Genomic DNA, 13,243 nt, shown 5'->3' with positions numbered 1-13,243 from the left:
CACTGCAGTCGGTTTCACTGTGGTTGCACTGAGGAGTGTGTGAATACACTGCAGTAGGTTTCACTGTGGTTGCACTGAGGAGTGTGTAGATTCGCTGCAGTCGGTTTCACTGTAGTTGCACTGATGAGTGTGTGGATACACTGCAGTCGGTTTCACTGTGGTTGCACTGAGGAGTGTGCGGATACACTGCAGTCGGTTTCACTGTGGTTGCACTGATGAGTGTGTGGATACACTGCAGTCGGTTTCACTGTGGTTGCACTGAGGAGTGTGCGGATACACTGCAGTAGGTTTCACTGTGGTTGCACTGATGAGTGTGTGGATACACTGCAATCGGTTTCACTGTGGTTGCACTGATGAGTGTGTGGATACACTGCAGTCGTTTTCACCGTGGTTGCACTGATGAGTGTGTGGATACACTGCAGTCAGTTTCACTGTGGTTGCACTGAGGAGTGTGTGGATAGACTGCTGTCGGTTTCACCGTGGTTGCACTGAGGAGTGTGTGGATACACTGCAGTCGGTTTCACTATGGTTGTACTGATGAGTGTGTGGATACACTGCAGTCAGTTTCACCGTGGTTGCACTGAGGAGTGTGTGGATACACTGCAGTCGGTTTCACTGTGGTTGCACTGAGGAGTGGGTGGATACACTGCATGCGGTTTCACAGTGGTTGCACTGAGGAGTGTGTGGATACACTGCAGGCAGTTTCAATGTAGTTGCACTGAGGAGTGTGTGGATACACTGCAGGCAGTTTCACTGTAGTTGCGCAGAGGACTGTTTGGATAAACTGCAATCGGTTTCACTGTGGTTGCACTGAGGAGTGTGTGGATACACTAAAGTCGGTTTCACCGTGGTTGCACTGAGGAGTGTTTGGATACACTGCAGTCGGTTTCACCGTGGTTGCACTGAGGAGTGTGTGGATACGCTACAGTCGGTTTCACCATGGTTGCACTGAGGAGTGTGTGGATACACTACAGTCGGTTTCACCGTGGTTGTAATGAGGAGTGTGTTGATTCACTGCAGTCGGTTTCACCGTGGTTGCACTGAGGAGTGTGTGGATACACTGCAGGCAGTCTCAATGTAGTTGCACTGAGGAGTGATCCATTTACCCCGGTGAAGCTGTCCCGCTGTCTGGCCGCCTGGAACTGCACCATCCTGCAGCCCGTGATATTTCTCTTTCATCAAGAAACTTAACAACTTACGGCACTCAGCCGCGTTACAACCAGCGAATATTCCGACTCGTTTTACAAAGCGGAACAGCACCATCTTGCTGCCGGCAACTAGATACCTCTTTAAAGCCTTTCCAATGCCCTGGGCATTTTTAATTCGTTACGACAACCACGATTGGAATATCAGCAACTACAAACTTAGAGTGATTGCCGCTTACCAACAACTGAACACTATCATGAAGGGAATTACCTCGCCACAGTGAGCCTCCATATCCTCGCAGTGATAATAATAGGTATCAGCTCTATCAAGTGGCCCTGTGTACTGTTTTGGCATTCCCTTCTAGAATAACAAAGAAGTTATCATCGATTCTTTTGTAATAGTTCCATCAACGACTCCTGAAGAAGGCAGTTCTTCTACTGCCGAAACGCGCGTCAAGTCCATTTAATAATTCTCTAATAAGTGCAATCGTTGTTTCAGTAAACACCTCTTTTTGTATATAATTGTTAAAACTAGCCAGGATCTACACTATGATGTATTTGCTTTGTAATGAATGTATTTGATGTATTGTGTTCTAGAATTGAATATGTCACTGTTTTATTGTATCATATAGTTTGACTTATCATTTGAGTCTCTATATGATTTTAATCTATGTTTAATTAAATATATATATTTTTTAATATACACATTATCTCCCGACAATTCTTTTTCTCCATTGGTCCCAGCTTGTATGGTCACTTATTTTGTGGATGACCTAGGATTTTGAACTCACATTGGATACACTGCAATCGGTTTCACCGTGGTTGCACTGAGGAGTGTGTGCATACACTGCAGTCGGTTTCACCGTGGTTGCACTGAGGAGTGTGTGGATACACTGCAGTCGGTTTTACCGTGGTTGCACTGAGGAGTGTGTGGATACATTACAGTCGGTTTCACCGTGGTTGCAATGAGGAGTGTGTTGATTCACTGCAGTCGGTTTCACCGTGGTTGCACTGAGGAATGTACGGATACACTGCAGTCGGTTTCACTGAGGCTGCGCTGAGGAGTGTGTGGATACACTGCAGTCGGTTTCACCGTGGTTGTACTGGCTCTGCACTGTCAATCAATCCAGTTTATTTTCCTGTAAAATTCCAAACCTCTTACTTTACTGTGTAATTTAAAGCTGGAAGTGAATCCTCTCTTGTAAAGACTGGTTACAAATGAACTCTTGACTCTTGTGAATGTAATATAGATTCTTCATGTTGTGCCCGAATGACAGCAACATCCAGTGTCCAGCAAATTACACAATTTACAAAGAAGGTACCGCCTTAAAAAAAATACTGGACTTGTAACACTAAGTATACATTTGTGGCCATTCATTATCATCCCAATTTGTACAGGAACATTTGCTGACAGCTTATTAGTTAGTTGTATGTCAAAGTGCCTACAACTTGTACTTCTTCTCCCAATAGGAGTAGGTTTAGAGCTTCCGTTTGTCAGACTGTGGAATGGGGGAGCACCTTCACAGATTAGAAGTGATGCTGGATTGCCATTTACTTCTCCTTCCACAAAAGGTTCGCTCTGGTGCACCTCTAGGACTGCACCAAGCATGCAATCCTTCATCAGTCTCAGGCCCCGTCATTGTGTCTGATTCTGTTCATTAGGAACTCCCAGTGTAGGTGTAAATTGTGCGAAATCATTATTAATAACTGAAGGAGATTTTTTTAATCTTAAATTTGTTGAGAATTCAACATTCTTCATTGCATTTGGCTGTGGGGCCTCTGGAATCAAGGTATGTTTCAATTTAACTGCCTTTGATTCTGTGTGTTCGACACAGAGGCCAGTTGGGCTGGGACCATTGTCTAAGACACCCCACTCGGTGCCGTCAGATTCATGTTCTGTGAATCATTGTGAAATCTACACTCCCAGTTACTGCAAATATGGCAAAGAGTGTTCCTTATTCTGCACATTATTAGTATTTGAGGTGAATACTCACCATGCACTGCTAATTACCCCACGTATTACATCACTCATGACATCATCTATGGCATTATTAATAATATCAATGCAACATTTGCTGTAAAATTATTGATTAGAAAACTTGGACGATAGTTATGGTTACCTTAGAGCGCGTGTTACAGTTATTTGGCAATTTCCTAACTTTCATGTCCCAGTAGCTTTTGTTTCTTTCATTGAATTTCAAAATGTTTAATGCTATTTGTGGGAGGGAGTTTTCTATAGCTTGAACTCGACCCGAAGGCATCAGAGCACTTTACATGAGCGCCAGTTGCATTACAGATGGACACATTTGTTTTGTTAAGCACAGAAGGATTAAATGATTTGCCCAGAATCACAGGATGTTGAGTGTGCTTGATGAGACTTGCACCCTGTTCCTCAGCTTCCATGTTGACCTCTCTAGCAGTTTGGCCACATCCGCATCCTAACTATAATGTCCATGTAACCTTTGGTTTTTTTTGAGAATATATATATATATATCCAATTACCACTCAAAGTGCATCCAGGCACCGGAAAGAGAGACGGACAACTTGTTTTTTTGCCGATATTGCCACCCGCAATAGAGTTTTTATTTTTCCTTTTCAATAGTGCAAATCTCGAACATGACATGTTTCGGCCAACGAGGTGGCCTTGATCACATAAATGCTTCGCAAGTAAGTGACGTTTAAATAAAGCAATTATTTGACCATGTGACATAACGCCTACTGACTGCATGAACATAGAGGAAATACTATATGAAATAAACATTGCCTGAACAAGCGCACTGCTCCTTGACAAATAGATAACATTGACTTACATTTCATTAATATATACATAGTTATTGCGAATTCAATATTTGAAAAAGGAAATATAATTATAATTGAAATGAAATATAATTGATAACCCTTAACCATCCATGTCTATCTGGTCAAAAGTGACATGATTAAAAAAAATGTATGTAATCATAGCATTTTTCTTGTGGATCACATTTCTACTCGACTAAAGTATATATTCAGCAATGCACAAATGCACCAAGACCCTACGTGACATTTGACACAATGGACCAAATAAAGCATGAACTGGGAAATCATGGTGTAATGGTTTTTCAGGCATTTTCCTTAACATTTGCTTCATTTTAAACATATCCTTAACACCTTCGCTGCTAGGTGTTTTCCCCTCCGGTGCTGGATGATGCCCATTTCCCATTGTTTCATGACGAGCTCAGCTCGTCATCAGCACAGCTCAACCGTGCATCATGACGAGCTGAGCTCGTCATCAGCATCGAAAGGGTTAAAGAAATACCCGTACAAATACTCGATCTATAAATCTGGATGATTAAGAAATTGTTAAAATATCTAGAGAGCATTAAGATCCTATTCAATTCCTCTTTAAAGTGCTACCTGCAGAATTCAATAGACTGTACACATGTGCAATAATCGCTATAAAAGTGCAAAAAGTGCAGTGAATAAAGTTTTAAAAACTGTCAGAGAAGGCTCCATGTTAATTCATCATTGAATCTAGATATACAACGGACTAGAATATAAAAAAATTAATGAAAGAAACTGATCTTGTAAAGGCGCCACTGTACAGGAGCTAACATTCTGATATTTAAATGTACTGAGGTATACCCGATATAGTGAGTCATCCCTACTAAATCAGGACTTTCACACGGGGAGATGGGAGACGACACAATAGTAACTAGATACACATTATAGATAATGATGTAAATCTTCGCAGATGTTCCATCCCCTAGGGGCCTTCGTATCTAGCTCAACTATAAATTTGGTCTCTAACTGCCTCCGTTTTTTCTCGCGATGGCCCCCGGTTTGTTCACAGGTACACTGTCTATGACATGGTATTGGAGAACGTTTAGGTTGTTATCGTGTTCCTCCTTGATGTGTCTGGCGACAGGATATGAGGGGTCCGAATTAACCGTCGCACGTAAATGCTGCAGGATTCACACATATACCGGCAGCTTAGTGCTGCCTACGTAGCGAAATCCACAGATACACTGTAAATGTGCGGCAGGTGTAATGTCCTTTAAGTTGTACAGGGACATCTGAAAAGGCAGTGGTATACGTTTTAGCATTCACTCCGAATTTGCAAATACGACATGTGCAACACTTATAGAAACCCTTCTTAGGGGAAAGCCACCCACTGTTGGTGTCTAATTCAGGGCTTGTTTTTACTAGATCGCTACGCATAGGGTATGCTTTGCGCTAAGTAAAGTTGGGTTTATTATATATATATATTCACTGAAAAAACCATAAGTTTCACACCAGTTATAGTTAGGAATTAGCATTTAAAAAACCTATTAAATTCACTGAAAAAACCATAGGTTTCACACCAGTTATAGTTAGCTGGAAATTTTACTGACATAAAACCATTGAAATTCCCACGTTATAGTTAGTTGGACTCACTATAACTTGCGCGTGTAATGCACTGCTGATGACGTCACATATTACATCACTCATGACATGGTCAGTGACATCACTCATGACATCACTGATGACACCATCCAGTGAATGTGTGTCTTTCTGAAAAATAAATATGTTTTATATATGTATATGTAAAGGTCGATGGAAGAATAAATGTTTAAATAAGTGTCTAAAAGGATGTTTTTAAAAAAAAAATTGATTGGTTAACTGGCTTATTAAGTGTATCTTAGTGAATACATATATTAATGAGTAATGTTTAAGTATTCAAATATATGTATCAGTGTTTCACTTTGTGTATAATTGGCTGCATGGGTTGGTGAGTATTCAATTTCAATTCAATTCAAATGATTTATATAGCGCGCTACATACCCAGTGGGTCTCAAGGCGCTTGGAGAAGGGTGGGGAATTACTTGTCGAATATCCAGGTTTTAAGTTGCTTTCTGAATGCTAGGTGGTTCTGAGTGAGGTGAAGGTGAGTGGGAAGTGAGTTCCAGGTTTTGGCTGCCAGATAGGAGAAGGATCTTCCTCCCATGGTGGTTTTGTTGATGCGAGGTACAGCAGCAAGGGCTTGGTGGGAGGAGCGTAGCTGGCGGGAGGGGGTGTAGAAGGAAAGTCGTTTGTTGAGGCATTCGGGTCCAAGTTCGTAAAGTGCTTTGTGTGCGTGGGTTAGGAGGCGGAATGTTATCCTCTTATTGACGGGGAGCCAGTGGAGGTTTTTCAGGTGACCAGAAATGTGGTCTTTACGCGGAATGTCTAGTCTGGCTGATGTGTTCTAGATGCGTTGGAGTTTTTTCTGAAGTTTTGCGTTGGTACCGGCGTATAGGGTGTTTCCGTAGTCCAAGCGGCTTGTAACCAGTGCGTGGGTGACCGTTTTTTTAGTTTCGGTGGGGATCCAGCGAAATGTTTTTTTGAGCATGCGAAGGATGTTGAAGCAAGATGATGAAACGGCGTTGACCTGTCTGGTCATCGAGAGTGAGGAGTCCAGAATGACGCCCAGGTTCCGTGCGTGGTCCGTCGGGATGGGTGCTTTTCCAAGGGACTCTGGCCACCACGAGTCGTCCCAGGCGGAGGGGGAGGTACCTAGGATAAGGACTTCTGTTTTGTCGGAATTCAGTTTCAGACGGCTGAGCTTTATCCACTCGGCTACTTCTCTCATTCCTTTATGTAAGTTTGTTTTGGCGGTGTTAGGGTCTTTGGTGAGTGAGAGGATCAGTTGAGTGTCATCAGCGTAGGAGATGATGTTGAGGTTGTGTTGGCGTGCGATGGCTACGAGGGGGCTCATGTATACGTTGAAGAGGGTGGGGCTGAGTGAAGATCCTTGTGGCACACCGCAGATGACTTCAGTGGCCTCTGACTTGAATGGTGGGAGGCGGACTCTCTGGGTTCTTCCAGCAAGGAACGAGGTGATCCATTCCAGTGCTTTTCCTTGGATTCCTATGTTTCTGAGGCGTTGTAACAGGGTGCTATGACAGACTGTGTCGAAGGCTGCGGAGAGGTCGGGGAGGATGAGGGCGACTGTGTCTCCATTGTCCAGTAGAGTTCGAATGTCGTCTGTTGCTGCGATGAGTGCGGTCTCAGTGCTGTGTTTGGCTCGGAAGCCAGACTGTGAGGAGTCTAGGGATTTGTTGGTTTCGAGGAAGGCGGCAAGCTGGTTGTTGACAGCTTTCTCGATGGCTTTGGCCGGGAATAGAAGGAGCGAGATGGGGCGGTAGTTTTTGAGTTCGGTGGGGTCAGCTGTGGGTTTTTTCAGAAGGGCGCTGAGTTCGGCGTGTTTCCAGCTTTCCGGGAAGGTGGCGGAGTTAAGGGAGCAGTTGATGACATCTCGGAGGTGCGGTGCGATGACGGAGTCAGCTTTGTTGAAGATGTGGTGAGGGCATGGGTCTGTGGGGGATCCTGAGTGGATGGAGTTCATCAGGCGGATGGTGTCCTCAGTGGAGATTGGGTTCCAGTCATTAAGGATGCTCAAGGGGTTGGGGGTACGGCAGAAGGTAGGGTGGGTTGGTCTCCAGGATGGTTGTCAAAGCTGTTGTGGATGTCTGCTATTTTGTTGTGGAAGAACGAAGCTAGGGAGTCGCAAAGGGATTGAGAGGGAGTGATGTCGTTGGAGTTGGCAGTGGGGTTGGTAAACTCTTTGACGATGTTGAATAATTCCTTGCTGTTGTGGGCGTTGTTATCAAGTCGGTCTTTGAAAGCGGCTTTCTTGGCGGTTCGGATCAGTTGGTGGTGCATGCGGATGGCGTTTTTGAACGCGTCCCTGGTGCTGGTGTTTGGGTCTTTTTTCCATGTCTTCTCAAGGGAGCGACAGAGTTTCTTGGATTTCTTAAGATCATCGTTGAACAAGGGGGCGTTTTTGCTGCCTAGTTTGATTTGACGTTTTTTCAGGGGTGCTAGGCTGTCGGCACTGCTGGTTAGCCATTGAGTGAAGTTAATGGCTGCTTGATTGAGGTTCGAAGAGTGGGCAGGGGGGTTTTGAAGAAGCGGTGTGGAGATCTGGTCGATGGTGATTTTGTTCCAGTTTCTTCGCAGAGTAGGTTGAGGATGGTTGTGGGTTGTGGTCTTTTTGAAGATAAAGTGAACGCAGCTGTGGTCCGTCCAATGGAGAGCTGTGGTGTGACTGAAGGAGATATGTTTGCAGGAGGTGAAGATAGGGTCGAGAGTGTGACCTGCGTGGTGAGTGGGGGTATTAACAAGTTGTTTGAGTCCGAGGTTGGCGAGATTGTCCAGCAGGGTAGTGGTGTTGCTGTCGTTGCTTTTTTCCAGTTGAAAATTGAGGTCTCCCAATAGAATGTAATCCTCGGAGGGGAGGGCCTGGGGGGTGATAAAGTCAGTGATGTCTTCACTGAATTGTGCACGGGGTCCTGGTGGCCTGTAGAGGAGGGTGCCTCTGAGTGTGGTCTTGGGGTCGGTGTGGATCTGGAAGTGAAGGTGCTCGGCGCTAGCGAGGTTGACGTCTGAGATGGTTGAGATGCGGATGGAGGTCTTATGGACGATAGCGATGCCTCCTCCTGTTTGCTTGGTGCGGTCTTTTCGGATGATCTTGTAACCTTCCGGGATGGCAATGGTGATGTCTGGAGCTGAGGAGGCGTTCATCCATGTTTCAGTTAGGAAGGCGACGTCCGGAGAGATGGTGTCTAGTAGATTCCAGAGGTCGATGGCGTGTCTGTGGACCGAGCGGGTGTTGAGCAGGATGCATTTAAGGTGGTTGATGTCAGGTCTCTGTTTGGTGTTGGTGGATGAGGAGTTGGTCTTGGTGCTGTCAAACTTGCAGGAGTTGCATGAGAAGGGTCCATGGGTGTGTCCGGGGGCGGCTTGGGCGCAGTTGGGGAGTCGGCCGGGCCTTAGGGCTAAGAGGGTGGAGGCGGCGTATGTAATGCGGGTGGGGTGGGTGGGACAGGGGCCAGGGGGTCTGGCGCTGGGCGCGGCCTTGGCGCGGACGGGCGAAGACGGGCTTACCTTTGGCGCACCTTCGGCGCGGCCGTAGCGCGTGGACGCTGCGCGTTGGGGCATTCGACTTAAATGGATAGTCGAGGGGGGCGGAGCGTGGGAGGGTCAGCAGGGAGGCGTTAGCTGGGAGGGTAGGCGGGACAATCGAGTAAACAACAAGCCAGGTTCCAAAATGGAGTTTGGAAAGTGAAACTGGGACAGACTATGTTTAGTGCAAAGCTAATACCACAATGAATGCACAGTCGAGGCAGCACAAGAATGCAGATTAAACAATGTCAGCAGTAGCTACAATCACGTGAAGTTAAACCACAATGCAGAAAATGATGCGAGGTACGGTGCTATTAATTAGTCAAAGCGCTATGTTTAAAATAACAATTTCTATTGTGCGCGATGATGCCAGGTCAGTTTCACTCAGGCGCTGTGCTTCAATGTCGAGCGCGATGTTCAGAATGCACTTTAAAAGCTAATTGACTCGAGCCCGATGTTCAGAGCTCCTTACAATCATGCGCTATGTTTAGTATGCTAATGCAGTCGAGCGCGAGTTACAAATGCTGCTTTACAGCTATGCGCGATGAAATAAAGTAATTGCAAGTGAGCGTGATGCTCACATTTCTACAATACCAGCGTGCAGCAGATGTATATGTGTGTGTTAGTGAGTGAATGACTGTCTCACTAGTGTCTTTATCAGTAACAACATATGTTTTAATCGAGTATATGTGGGTATTGATGTATATAAGTGAGTATATGTGAGAGTGAGAGATTGTAAGAGTTCCTGTTTAAATAAGTATGTGTTTCTATAAGTGATTGTTTTAGAGAGTAAGTATGTGTAAGTTTCCTTAGAAGTAAAGTGGTAGTGGGTGTATAGCTGTATATGCAAATAAATGGATGTTCAATAGTTTATTTGCATGTGTGAGTATGTGTGTGAGTAACTTTTGGATGACTGTCGGTGTGTAAAGGATGTATAGGTGTTTCACTACATATGATGAGTGAATATATGTATGAGTGACTATATAGAACTGTTGGTGAATGAGTGTATGTGTATATAGATGGTGGTATTACTGAATTGGTTGTTGTAACTGGTATGGGTATCTCTATTTTTTTGAAAATTTTAGTTTCTATTTTTGAATATGTGTTTCTAGGGTTACATTACACTGAAAGGAGGTCTGTCACTCTGTCACAAGGATGGTGTCATCAGTGATGTCATGAGTGATGTCACTGACCATGTCATGAGTGATGTAATATGTGACGTCATCAGCAGTGCATTACACGCGCAAGTTATAGTGAGTCCAACTAACTATAACGTGGGAATTTCAATGGTTTTATGTCAGTAAAATTTCCAGCTAACTATAACTGGTGTGAAACCTATGGTTTTTTCAGTGAATTTAATAGGTTTTTTAAATGCTAATTCCTAACTATAACTGGTGTGAAACCTATGGTTTTTTCAGTGAATTTCAAAGGTTTTTTTAATGCTAATTCCTAACTAAAAGTCTCACTTATAAGTAAGACTGTTAGCGCTCTAGTTGTTCTTTAGAACACTCTGGTACATACTATCATTGGGCTATAGTTGCGCTACATCTGCCTGATATTTGGGCTACATTTGTATTTTTTTGTCTCTGGTGGCCATCTTTGGGCCTACATTGGGCTACATTGGGCTACATTTGGGCTACATTTGGGCTCTAACATATATAAAGCCCAAAGTAGGTCAATATATATTTTTTTAAAGTTAATTTTCTTAAAAACAACTGGAGCATATATCTTGAGATATAGCAAACGCACATCGGGCTATCAGTCCTTTCAATTTTTCATTTAAAAAAAATATATTTTATGGGAACGCTCCCCGTGCGCGCCCCGGTGAGCGCCCCGGAAAGCGTACTATTTCGAAGTGCCCCGGTGCGCGAACCGGGAAGCGTCCCGATAGCGCCAATGTCGAGATCGAAAACAACATCATGACGCATCGCGTAAGCGTGACGTATCACGTAGCCTCGTGATGCGTCTTATGACGCGCTGCATAAACGCACCCTGAAGCGCTCCGCGGCACGGCCCGGAGCACGTAACGTAAGCGCGCCGGAGCACGTAACGTAAGCGCATCGGGTCATGTGACTTGAAAATAACACTTTTCATTGGTTCTCATCATTTTTTTTCTCCAAATATTGAAAGCCCCCTCCTTTTTTCCTCATTCTTACTTTCTTCATTGAGAGAGCAAGAGCTATTTTGGAGGAGACAATGGCTTCACTTGTTGCTGCAGCTGGTGCACCCCCACCACCACCCCCACCACCAAGAAAAGAAGGTCCACCACCACAGTTTTTTGGAGGGCAAGAAGAAGAGGAGGAAGAAGAGGAGGAGGAGGATGAACAACGAAGGCGCTTCCTCCCAGAAGAACCCAGACAAAGGCACGTCAAAGTGCACTTCATTTGGCAATTTTTTTCTTTTCCAAATGACCAAAAAAAGGTGAACGCCCCCAAAGTCACCTGTCTGATTTGTGAAAAAGTTCTCTCCAGGGGCAATCGTTCCAAGAAATATTCTTGGCATCCCAATAATTTGGCACAGGCTGAAGTCCGGGAACTTCGGAACAACCCACCCCCTGTGGCCAGCACTTCCTCTTCAGTACCCTCACTTTCTGGACCAGAAGAACGGCAAATGGTGCCAAATATTCAGCCAAAATTTGGCAAGGTCAAATTTCTATGCATTTTCTGTGGCAAAACTTTATGCTATGGAGAGCTTAGCGTCACCTTAATCAATACTGCTATAGACAACCACAAATGCAGCAAGGAAAAAAACAGTAATTCTTTTCTTTTTTTTTGCTCCTGTTGAGTCATTTCCAATTCTCTGTTTTTTGTGTGTTCCCTCAAAAAAACCAAAAAAAATATAAAATTGTTCAAAAAAACAAAAAAAAAACAAAATGTTCCGAAAAATAATAAAAAAATATAAAACAACAAAAAGAATAAAAAAAGTTCTTTTCAGAACTACCTCCCATTTATAAAATATTGCTAACATTTTTTAAACTCTGGCATTCTTTTTTTCTCTTTCGAGCGCTTCCCGGTGCGCTCCCCGGTGCACGTACCGGGCGCTCCCCCCGCGAAAAAAAAAAAAAATGTTATGCCCCGCGGGCCCTTTTATAGCCCCCACAATAAACCTAGGGGGTTAGAGGGGGTCTATCCCTGCCCCCTTATGGTCATTTCCTCCCTTTGCTTTTGCCACCTCTTGTGTCTCGATTTTACCGAGACACAAGATGGAGGCCGCTCCGGACTGTTTCGAATGTTTACAGACACCCGACAGCCAATCAGCTTTCCGTGCGCAAGTCGCGTGTCGCGCCCGGAGCGCTCCCCGGTGCGCGTACCAGAGCGCTGCTATAGATATATATATTTTTTTGAACCTAAATTACTCAAAATCCACTGGAGCACGTATCTTGAGACATAGCAAAGGCACATCGGGCTACCAGTCCCTACAATTTTGCCAAGTTTGGTGTAAATCCATTCAGCCGTTCGGGCTAAAAGTGAGGTCGACCGCCCTATGGAAATTAACATGGGGAAAACGCGTTTTGGGACCCCCCTTTTATCTTGGCCCCCGCTTGACGCATCCCCCGCAAACTTTCAGGGAAGGACCGGAGCTCGACGAAGCCATTTTGAGGAAATTTTGAGGCAGATTCGTCAACCGGCGCCAAAGTTATTCCAAATAGAATTTTGAGATTTAACATTGAAAAAAAATCCTAACTATAACTACCTACTGGCGACGGCCAGTAGGTAATATATATATATATATATATATATATTACAGCTCCGTTGCACCAGGTATCCGGGTCACTCGCAGACGGGTGCCTCTTGTGGTGGTGCTCCACGTTAACAAATTACAGCTCTGAGTTTCTCTCGTTGTTAACAGAAAGAAAATCCGGCACTCGCAGGGGAAGTGTTCAAGTTGATTTAATCAGAAACACTCAGCAGACAAACGCGTTTCGGTTTTCCTTCGTCAGTGTCTAATATATATTCACTGAAAAAAAACATAGGTTTCAGACAAGTTATAGTTAGGAATTAGCATTTAAAAAACCTTAGAAATTCACTAAAAAGCCATAGGTTTCAGGGACGTTATAGGTAGTTGAACATTTGACTCATATAAAACCAGAGAAATTTGCCTGTTATAGTTAGTTGAGCTAACTATAACTTGGGAGCCCGCAATGCACTGCTGATGATGTCACATATCACATCACTCATGACATGGTCAGTGACATC

The 13,243-nt window shown here is 44.3% G+C and overlaps 1 pseudogene across 1 annotated transcript in view; it reads right to left on the bottom strand.

Annotated features, from left to right (window-relative positions):
- LOC147736740 (uncharacterized) overlaps window positions 1-13,243 on the bottom strand; it is an 87,367-nt pseudogene that overhangs the window by 35,692 nt on the left and 38,432 nt on the right. The window lies entirely within an intron of this gene.

Source organism: Lissotriton vulgaris, chromosome 1_2 (assembly GCF_964263255.1).
Source record: "Lissotriton vulgaris chromosome 1_2, aLisVul1.2, whole genome shotgun sequence".
NCBI lineage: Eukaryota > Metazoa > Chordata > Amphibia > Caudata > Salamandridae > Lissotriton > Lissotriton vulgaris.
The sequence above is the reverse complement of the archived record's forward strand: the minus strand, read 5'-3'. Positions and strand labels throughout refer to the sequence as shown.